The sequence below is a fragment of the Jaculus jaculus genome, chromosome 18 (assembly GCF_020740685.1).
Source record: "Jaculus jaculus isolate mJacJac1 chromosome 18, mJacJac1.mat.Y.cur, whole genome shotgun sequence".
Lineage (NCBI taxonomy): Eukaryota > Metazoa > Chordata > Mammalia > Rodentia > Dipodidae > Jaculus > Jaculus jaculus.
In genome coordinates, this window is record NC_059119.1 from 54154166 (window position 1) to 54165049 (window position 10884).

At 42.4% G+C, this 10884-nt stretch overlaps 1 protein-coding gene across 3 annotated transcripts in view; it reads right to left on the reverse strand.

Moving 5' to 3' along the window:
* The window catches only part of Rmdn2 (regulator of microtubule dynamics 2), a 48554-nt gene extending 43002 nt beyond the window's left edge, over positions 1-5552 (reverse strand). The window contains exon 1 of one of the 3 annotated variants that reach the window (XM_045137386.1): positions 4661-5552. The gene's annotated coding sequence lies outside the window, so the exon portion shown is untranslated. Of the gene's footprint in view, positions 1-3241; positions 3983-4660 lie in introns of those variants that run through there. The other 2 variants (XM_045137385.1, XM_045137387.1) reach the window with 2 other exon arrangements.
* Between the last annotated feature and the right edge of the window lie 5332 nt (positions 5553-10884).

Below are 10884 nucleotides of genomic sequence, written 5' to 3' on the forward strand. Positions count from 1 at the left end.
TGCATCTGGCTAACGTGGGACCTGGGGAACCGAGCCTCGAACCGGGGTCCTTAGGCTTCACAGGAAAGCGCTTAACCGCTAAGCCATCTCTCCAGCCCTAGATTAATTTTAAAAAGCCATGAAGACAGTATCTTAAAAGCAGTCAGAAGAAGACAGGGAAGGAGGAGGTAGTGGAGTATTACTGCTGATGTCCTCAGAACTATTTTAAGTGAGAAAACAATGACCTCTTTAAAATGCTGGGGGGAGGGGAAGCTTTCAACTTAAATTTCTATACTCAGTGAAATATTTGTCAAAACTGAAAATGTAAACTAAATTTTTTGTGATGTAAACTAAATTCGGTACCAAGAGACATGTGTTATAAGCAATGTTAATATAAGTTCTTCAAGCAGAAGAAAAATGTTGAGAGAAAACAATTGACACAAAAAATGAAGAGCGTCAATAACAGCAAGTATGGGGCAAACATGTCAGTTTTCTCATTTAAACATATCTATATATTAAGCAGGGCGTGGTGGCGCACACCTTTAATCCCAGCACTCGGGAGGCAGAGGTAGGAGGATCACTGAGTTCGAGGCCACACTGAAAATGCAGAGTGAATTCCAGGTCAGCCTGAGCTAGAGTGAGACCCTACCTTGAAAAAACAAAACAAAAAAATAATAATAAAAATAAAAATATCTATATAAAATAATTGCTTATTAAAGCAAAGGTGAAGCTGAATGTGGTAGCACACGCCTTTAATTACTTGGGGAGCAGAAGCAGCAGGGTTGCTGTGAGTTTGAGGCCAGTCTGGGACGACAGAATGAGTTTCAGGTCAGCCTGGGCAAGAGCGAGACCCTACCTCAAAAAACCGAAACAACAAAAATAAAGCAAAGGTGATAACATACCATGGGGTTTATAACATACCTAAGAAGTTAACATGTAAGACAACAGCCCAAAATACAGAAAGGGACAAAATTAAATTATATATACTATTTGTAAATGTTTTAGATTATAATGTAGTTAAGGATGTTATTTGTAAACCCCACAGTAGCCACATGAAAAGAAAGGAAAGGAGGGAGGGATGGAGGGGAACAGGGAGAGAGAAAGCCACAAAAGTAAAAATAAGCCAGTATGGGGAGAAAACTGGAATACTAAAGATATGCATTGTGTCCAAAAGAAGGTAGGAAAGAGTGGGGAATGGAGACAACAGATGGGTAAATGGAAAAGAAATAGAAATGATGTTGTAGCTATATGGAGAAAGCATGCTGAAAGATGAAATAAAAACCTTTTTGAATAAAGTTCTAACTGGAAAGGAAAGTTCATGAAGTAGAAGAAATATTGGACAATTGTACAGTAATCAATGAGAAGGCAAAGGGGATAGGCTCCAGCAGACCATTCACAAACCATTCACAGTAATGAAAGCAAAGGCAAAATATGTAAGCAGATTCGGGTACAGTGGGTAGACATGGGAGTTTATGGAAGTTCTCCGACTGCTTTTTGTCCAACACAGTTACATGTGACAGACAGGGCAAGCATGAGGAAGATATGGATTCTGAATTAAGTTGCATACCTGATTATTGGTTTCCTATGGTTCCTATCCTACTATTTTCCACACAGCAAGACATTATTGTTTCCTAAATACTAAATAACCAAGTAAAAGTGATGTTTTAAATGCCCTATGGAAGAGGGCCTCAAAGAATAAGGACCAAGGATCTATTTCCAAGAAACTACTTTAAAAAAAAAAAAAGAAACTAATAAAAAAAAATAGCCCATCTTTAGATTCCTGTTGTGTTAAATTATATGTAGGAATTATTTGATTTAGAAGCACTACCTCATTACAGGATATTATTAAAGATTATTATAAATTGTATTCCAGAAACTATTTCTGATGAAGGTGAATATTATCTCCAAGAAGTTAAGAATCCCTATTCTTAAATTAAGGATTTCAAAGAAGCTTTGGTGCTTAATCTGGCCTCCCTGAGCTCAAAGTATTTTGCCAAGGAATTTTAATAACCAAAGCATACTCTTAACTAATTGGTATAACTGGTAGCTGCAAATCTAATCAATTGCTCACTCCCACCCACTCGGGAGATGTGCTACTAGTAAAAGAATACAATCGGACTGGAGGGATAGTTTAGCGGTTAAGGCGTTTGCCTGCAAAGCCAAAGGACCCAGGTTTGATTCCCCAGGATACACATTAGCCAGATGCACAAGGAGGCACAGGTGTCTAGAGTTTGTTTGCAGTGGCTGGAGGCCCTGGCACACCCATTTTTTTTCTCTCTTTCTCCCTCTCCCTCTGTCATGTAAATAAATAAAAATATTTTTTAGGGCTGGAGAGATGGTTTAGCGGTTAAGCGCTTGCCTGTGAAGCCTAAGAACCCCGGTTCGAGGCTCGGTTCCCCAGGTCCCACGTTAGCCAGATGCACAAGGGGGCGCACGCGTCTGGAGTTCGTTTGCAGAGGCTGGAAGCCCTGGTGCGCCCATTCTCTCTCTCTCCCTCTATCTGTCTTTCTCTCTGTGTCTGTCACTCTCAAATAAATAAATAAAAAATTAAAAATATATATATATATATATTTTTTTTAAAAGAATACAATCAATTTGTAAGTTCAGTTAAAGTTATTTCCACAAGATATTATACTATATCATAAAACTAAATCATCTTGAAAAATTGTCACAAGAATACAGTAGAAATAAAAGTTACTATACATCTATGACTTACATTTGCACCATAGGTAAATCATACATCAAGCTTGATCAGCTTCTTCTTTCTTTCTTTGTTTGTTTAATTGACCAGTGAAAATATTAGGACTGGGGTATACCTCAGTAGTAAAACTTTTGTTTAGGATACGTGAGGCCCAGGATTAGATTTCCAAATCACACACTTACACACACGCACACAAACACACACACATGCACTCAGTGCAGAACGTCCACATGCTGACCTAGCTGTCTATCACAAAGAATCTCCCTATGTTGACTGTTTGGCCCATTCCTGCTACGTCAACCTTGAACATTATATTAAGAAACAGTCACACTTGAAAATTTTTCATTTAGTGAGTAAACAAATAGAACCGAAAATCTACCCAAAAGAAGACCTTATCCTCAAGGGAGAATCAGATTTTGACACAGGAGAAAGAGTCCTACTTTGTTTAATCTTTCTTTAGGAAACTACACAATTTCCGAATTATCTCTCTGCAGCATGTCAAATCCTATTATTGTTTTTTGGACAAATAAAACCAAAGCACATAACTGTCAAGTCACTTACCTACTTACCAAACTAAAGAAGTGAGAAAGCTTGCCCCGACACCATTCCTAAATTCTGGAAGCAGCCAGCTGCATGCAGAATATTCAGAAAGCAGCAAACAAGGACATGAAGGAGAATGCTGACTGGGCAGAGGTGTTCAGAGGTAAACTATGGCTTCAGAACTATGAAAATTACTGAGGAAGAACTAGACTCAATAGAGCTGGCACTTGTTTTTTTTTTTTTCTAATTAGAAACAATAGATAAGGCTATCCTTGAATTTCATGTTAATATGAAACAAATGTGTTTCTATGCCAATATTTTGAAAAGTAATACATTGAAGTAGTGCAGCATAATACTAAATATGTGCTTGTGTGACAATGATTTGAAAATGACTCTGACTAAAAAGTGGGCTACAAAAGTAATAATTCACAATATTTGCTTGCTTGCAGTATAATTTCAAAGGTTATATGAAGTCTTTTACAGGTTTTGTACTTATAGTTATATTAGTACATACCTATACTGAGGTAGCATAGAATGGTAATCAAAAATTTATTGACCAGACTTTAAAAGTCATTTTTAATAACCAGATGGAAAATACTGTGACAACTTTTCTTTTGTAAATTGCTTATCCCAGTGGAAAATGATACATTATTTTTAGTGTAAGTTATCTAAAATTAATGTGTGATAGATAAAGGTAATTTATAGAAGAATCACCTAGTGAAATATAATTCTAATGAAATTGAGGCAGAAAAAAAAAAAAAAAAACAGAAATTAGCCGGGCCTTTAATCCCTTCCCTTGGGAGGCAGAGGTAGGATTGCTGTGAGTTTGAGACCACCCTGACACTATATAGTGAATTCCAGGCCACCCTGGGATACCTCAAAAAACTAAAAAAGTAAGTAAGTAAATAAAAGAAACTGAAAGTGATGAGGATATGGGAAGGGAAAGCAGCCACTCAGCCCAAGAATTTGACTGACGCCTCTACCAGCAGAGAATCAAGAATTCCAACACAATCTACATTTGTTTAAGGCCTTTCTCGGTTCCTAGCTGTAAATCTGCAATGTTCTAGTACTCTCATATTATAGTAAAAACAGATGACCTAACTCTTTATGCAACCCTAGAGGATCATGGTTTTATCTTAGATTGTGTTTCCATCCAAGGCACCTCCAGAGCCACAGTATAATATCCATTATTAAAACGGTGAATAGTGGGCTGGAGAGATAGCTTAGCAGTTAAGGCATTTGCCTGCAAAGCCAAAAGACCCTGGTTCGATTCCCTGGGACCCCACATTACTCAGATGCACAAGGGGGCACATGTGTCTGGAGTTCGTTTATAGTGGCTGGAGGCCCTGGCATGCCCATTCTCTCCCTCTCTCTCTCTCTCTCTCTCTCCCCCCCCCTCTCTCTCTGTCAACTAAATAAATAAAAATAAATAAAGCTTACCAGCAGTAAAGAAGTTTGGCACCCTTGCCTGACTGATGTACTCCCCTTAGCCTAGATGGCCTTGAAGGATCAGAGGCCTTCTGAGTGTCCTCCCTTAGACAGTCCTGGCTGAAGAAGCCTATTCTGAACAAGGACACAAAGAGCCACAATTTTCTTATCAAGGGCACCTGGTCCCAGTCTGTTTTCCTTAGGATCCTCCTTATAAGCTTACACCCTAGCCTGGCTGTTTTCTCTAAATAAAACAGTCTTGTCTGTAGAGATCAGATCCGGTGCTCTCTCTTGCTTCTCTCTTGCACTTTCCTTACAGAGCCAGCTTTCTCTCAGGGGAGATTAAGGTTTCTGTGTAGGCTGCTGTGACAAAAGCTACCTCTATCCCTTGCCCAAGCAGGGGGGCGGAGGGGGGCCCTCCTACCTCTGGTAAAAGGAAAAGGATAAAAGGTTGATTCTAAAGAAAACTGGCACATGCAAATAATGGTTTCCAAAGATAACCTATTTGATCATCGCTCAGATATGCAAGTCGCGCTTTACCAAATGAGCAACGTTTAAGAAGCAGCCCAGAGGCAGCAGTCACCATAACCAACGGAGCACGGGAGCAGAAAGTTTTGCAAGAAAGGGTAAAAGGGACACTGTGGATTACAGACAAGCCTGAAGTTTCAGGTTCCCAAAGGAACTGTTCTGCGACCTTGGAGGGGGGGGGGTTAAAAAAAAAAAAGAAAAAAAAGCAGATTCTGAACGGCGATGCAGAAAACCTGGCGTTTTCAAAGCGAATTCTAACGTTCATAGCTCGTCAGATTTTTCTCGAGTTTCCCGACGCGTAATTCAGATTGAGGTAGGAGTTGGCTTATCCAGGTAGATAACCCCGAATTTCCACCGACACGCGGCCTCGGCTCGAGGCTCCGGGCTCGCCGACACCGCCGGGGGGCGCCCGCGGCCCGGAAGTGCACTCGCTGCCCCCGGAAGTGCTTCCGCGGCTTCCGCGCGCGCCCCCGCCCTCGCTCCTTCGCGCGCGCGCACGCGCCGGCGCCCTCCTCCTCTCTCCCTCCCTCCCCGGAGCTCACCGCTGTGTGCGCGCGGGCCGGGGCCGGGGCCGGGGCCGGGGCCGGGGCCGGGGCCGGGGAGCGGGGGAGCGGGCGAGCGGAGCCCCGGAGCCCGCGGTTGCCGCCGCTCGGCGTCGCCGCCGCTCGCCGTGGGCCGACGGCCCGGGCGCGGACGAGGCGGAGCTCCGCGGAGCGCCCGGCCCGCGCTGGACGCGCCCCGCCGCCGCCGCGCCGCCCCGCCCCGCGCGTCCCTGGCCGCCGCCGCCCGCCGCCCGCCGCCCGCAGGCCCCGTGGCCCGGTGCCCTGCGCCGCGGGGCTCCTCGGCTCCCGCTTGGTCGGCGGTCACGTTACGAAGCTTTCCCACCATCCCGGGCTGCTTACGGCGTTCTCGGCGTCTCTCGTCGTTGCCACCGCCCTGCGGCTCCTCCGCGTAAAAGACAGCGCCTTCCGAGATGATGGGCTTTCAAGGTTGTGTCCAGCTGCACGTCCTGTGTGTTTTTTTTTTTTTTTTTTAAATGAGGATAACTCTTGGCAATTTCTTAAAAACTGCTCTTGTACAGCCCCATCCGTGCTGGCCTCACCTTGAACGCGACTGGTTTAAATTCAGGCTTTTGTATAGAGCGTTTGCCTTAATTGCCAACTTCTTGAGCAGAATTTAAGATGGATGCAACACCCCTGTTTACAAAAAACTAAAAATCAAACGTCTTTGCAAGGAACCAAACCGAAGTGTGCAATCTATATACCACTCTTTCCTGGGCAAGGTTTAGGGATTATATCTTCATAGGGTTTCATTGTTTTAACTTCAGCCGAGTTCATGGGAGTCTAGCGACATGTTATTAAAAGTAGAGGGCTGGAGAGATGGCTTTGTGGTTAAGGCACTCGCCTAGGAAACCTAAGACCCGAGGTTCAATTCCCCAGCACCCATGTAAGCCAGATACTCAAGGTACCACATGTGTCTGGAACTCATTTGCAGTGGCTAGAGGCCCTGATGCACCCATTCTCATTCTCTCTCTTTTGCTCTCTCTCTCTTTCATAAATAAAAATTAGAAAAGAAAAAAAAGTAGGGCCAATACGCCAGGCATGGTGGCGCACACCTTCAGTCCCAGCACTTAGGAAGCAGAGGTAGAAAGATCACTGAGTTCAAGGCCACCCTGTCGTTACACGGTGAATTCCAAGTCAGGCTGTGCTAGAACAGCATCCTACCTTGAAAAACCAAAAGATAAAAAGTACAGAAAGACATACTTTACGTTTCATACCAAAAAGATACTAAAACTTTTAATTCGTTATAGTTTTCCAAAGATAGTACAGTAAAACATCGATGGCTTTACTTACCCAGATTTTATAGAGCTGTGTTGCAAGGTGGTAAGCTTCTTCCTTAACACGATTTGGGTGCCAGAGAAACTTAACTGGCTGGGGAGAGGCTTCTATAAAAAGCGAGTGTGGGCCCAGGTCAGCTGAAAGACGACATTTGTACTGACTTGGCCTTTGAGTTCAAAAAATGGGTTAAAAAAAAAAAAACTGGACTCTTCTTGTATTCCAACATATCTGTCATCCGCTGTTACCTGTCAGTAATACCTTTGGTTCTACATCCTTGGGCAGTAAGGCGAGGTGGAACCTAGATGGTAACAGTTAATCTTGGCCAAGTAAAAATTAAAGAGCTAGGAGAGGTTCTGTCCCTGCCAGGCACTGGGATAGGGGTGACATAAAATATAAGTGACCCTGCCCCTCCTAGGAGCATTTGATCTAAACATCTGAAGGAAACCAGCAACACAGCATTGCAATCATCTGTCACCGGTATTGACCGGCCTTTGCTCTTTTGTCTCCACTTACTTTGGCTTCCCCACACCACTTCCACCAAGCATCCTGTGCTGGGGCCAAACTCACTGATCTCTGCAGACGCTGTGCCCTTCTCATACTGTCCGTGTGCTTAGAACGCCCTGCTCTCTGCCTCGTCAAAAGCAGTCTCTTCCACTTTAACAGTGTTTCCCCTGAGAAGCTATTTTACACACTGTCTTGTGTCCCCAAGTATTCGTCTATGCTCGCAGCCAAGCCTTTGTCAGGGAATAAAGACTTCAAAGGAATATGAAAACACTTTCCCACTGCCCTTGAGCACACTTCTGATGCCCACTGTGTAATTACCACTGGCCAGTAACTTGTATTCCGATGCTATTCATCCTCCCGGCAAGGACCATAGCTCTTCCCTGTTTCCTGGTGCAGGCAGTGCGCACTCACTGTGTTAGATACACGCTTGGAAACGCCTAACAGTAATATGTGCAATTGAGGGAAAAGCAATTAGGAAATTCATAGTTCTTCATACAGCAGTAATATGTAAATGGTAGCTATTTTGTTTTTGTTTCTTGGGTTTTATCTGAATGGTTTGATTTCCATGAAGTATTTGAATGACAACGCTACTTTTATCCCTAACACATACTAGTATACCATATAGCTAAGTATTTTGTTTTATGATTCCTTGCTTAATTATTTCCAATTCTTTAATCGCCTGTCAAATTTCCCAATGAATAGACCATTGAGGGAAATTCACTGTTAAAAGACAAGTAAGAGCTCTATCTCTTATTTCCTTGAACTGATACACTTTTCTTGTTGTTAGAAACTTGATGGTGATTTTACTTTAAAATTCAATTATTAGTAATAATTAGATATTGCTACTCCCATTCCATTTTTGCCCTTCAAACTTTTTTTTTTTTTTTTTTTTTTGGTTTTCTGAGGTAGGGTCTCACTCTAGCTCAGGCTGAGCTGGAGTTCACTATGTAGTCTCAAGGTGGCCTTGAACTCATGGTGATCCTCCTACCCCTGCCTCCCAAGTGCTGGGATTAAAGGCGTGTGCCACCACGCTGGCTTCCTTCAAATTTTTAAGCTTACAGCCTGACCTTTATTTGTAAATAACATCTCCAGTGAGGAAACTAGCCTATAAGAGGTGAAGAAATGTGTCCCAAGCTATACAGCATTAAAAGCAAAATTAAGGGCTGGAGAGATGGCTCAGTGGAGAAAGGTGCTTGCTTGCAAAACTTGAAAGACCAGGTTTGTTTCCTCTCAGTACCTTCATAAAAGCCAGACGTAAAAAGTGGACCAGCGTCTGGAGTTCATTTGAAGGAGGCGCTGGTTTGCCCATTCTCTCTCTCTAATAACAAATAACATAAAATATTTTTTAAAAAGTACAAACAAGGGCTGGAGAGATGGCTTAGCGGTTAAGCGCTTGCCTGTGAAGCCTAAGGACCCCGGTTCGAGGCTCGGTTCCCCAGGTCCCACGTTAGCCAGATGCACAAGGGGGCGCACACGTCTGGAGTTCATTTGCAGAGGCTGGAAGCCCTGGCGTGCCCATTCTCTCTCTCTCTCCCTCTATCTGTCTTTCTCTCTGTGTCTGTCGCTCTCAAATAAATAAATAAATAAATAAATAAGTACAAACAAAATCAAGTCAAGGTGTGTCTAAGAAGCTTTTCTCTTTGCACCCTCTGTGAACCTCTCAAGCACATCCAGACCTTGCTTGCCTTTGAGAGAGCCTTTGGCTAGGGACTCTTGCAGCTCCTTTTATATGCATGCCACAGCATGTCTCACATGACAATCAGTCAGCATTCCTCACTTCAGCTAGGTAAGGCTCAGCCTTTACTGCTCTCACCGGAAGAGGGAGTGAACCCCCAGCTTTTTGAGTACTTTGTGGCCGGGAGGATGAACTCTGTAAACTCCAGGGTGCAAAATGGCTGTCTGTGTTCACTGTCTTCAGGTTAGGTAAGGAAAGGAGTTGGGAGTGAATATTGTGTCTAATGTAAACAGGTATTTAAGAAAATCTAGGGGATCTTTTAAACTCCAGAAAATTACAACAGAAAAATTCCTGAAGAGATAACTGTGACTGAATTGGAATTCCTGAGGCAAAAAAGCTCTCTATGAAAAATATGCAAGAGGCTGGGCATGGTGGCACACACTTTAATCCCAGCACTCAGTAGGCAAAGGTAGAAGCATCACTGTGAGCTCGAGGCCAGCCTGAGATGACTACATAGTGAATTGCAGGTCAACATGGGCTAAAGCGAGAGACTATGTCAAAAAACCTATATGTACAATTTTTAAATACTTTCATAAAATTAGTATAAGAAATTATTACTTCAATACAATAAAATGGTTGACCAACAGTTCTGCAGTGAAAGTATACAGAATGGCACTTTAAGAAGGTAAGTATGAAAGACAAGTTAGTATATACATATTAACAATTCAAAACTAACTTGTTAAAAATATAATTACCTTATTAAAATACTGAAATCTTTTTTTTTTTTTTTTTTTTTTTTTTTTTTTTTTTTAGGTAGGGTCTCTCTCTAGCCCAGGCTGACCGGGAATTCACTATGTAGCCTCAGGGTAGCCTTGAACTCACAGTGATCCTCCTACCTCTGGGATAAAAGGCATGCACCAATACGCCCGGCCAGATACTGAATTCTTATTAGACATTTTTTTTTCCAGAAAAAAATGCTTTTATGTAATGAAGAAAACATTCTCAGGAAGGCATAATAAGTACTGTGTCTGATTGATACTAACCTTGATTCGTGGTTATCAGCAGTTTTTCTGGGTTATTCCAAGGCAGTTTCTTCAGAAGTTTCAGGGGAGTGCTCATGTCACGTTCTTATTCTCCAAGCGCAGCCGTGGTCACATGGAGTTCTGACTGCAGCATGGACTCCAGCAGATCCCAAGTCAAGTTTTCTCCTTCCTCATTCTTTCAGCTTGAGAGAAAATGTTGAAGGACATCCTTGACCATATGACGTCAGCTTTATAAGCCAGGGTCAGTTTCATAATTTGGGCAGATTCATTTACTTGTAATAAGTAGAACAAAATATTCCATTTTCATCTTGGGTGGTAAGTCAATCGTTTTTAATGTTCTGCTGGGAAAAATTGGGGCTGATAGCTTTCTAGATCTTTTTCCATCAGCCTATGCAAAAAAAAAAAAAAAATTTCCCCTTTAGGAGCAGATCTTGCTCAGGAAATTGTTTGGGGGGAAAGAAAAGACCCACCATATATAAATAAATCAATAGAGTAGATCTACTCTTCTAAGGTTTTAATTGAGGTTCATTAACAACTGGTGTTAAAATATTCCACATTTTATAGAACTTGCCTGTTTATTTGGACTCTCACTGGGAGAAATGAATCTAGAAAAAGATAAACCCTGAAGTCTACCACTATAATGATTTT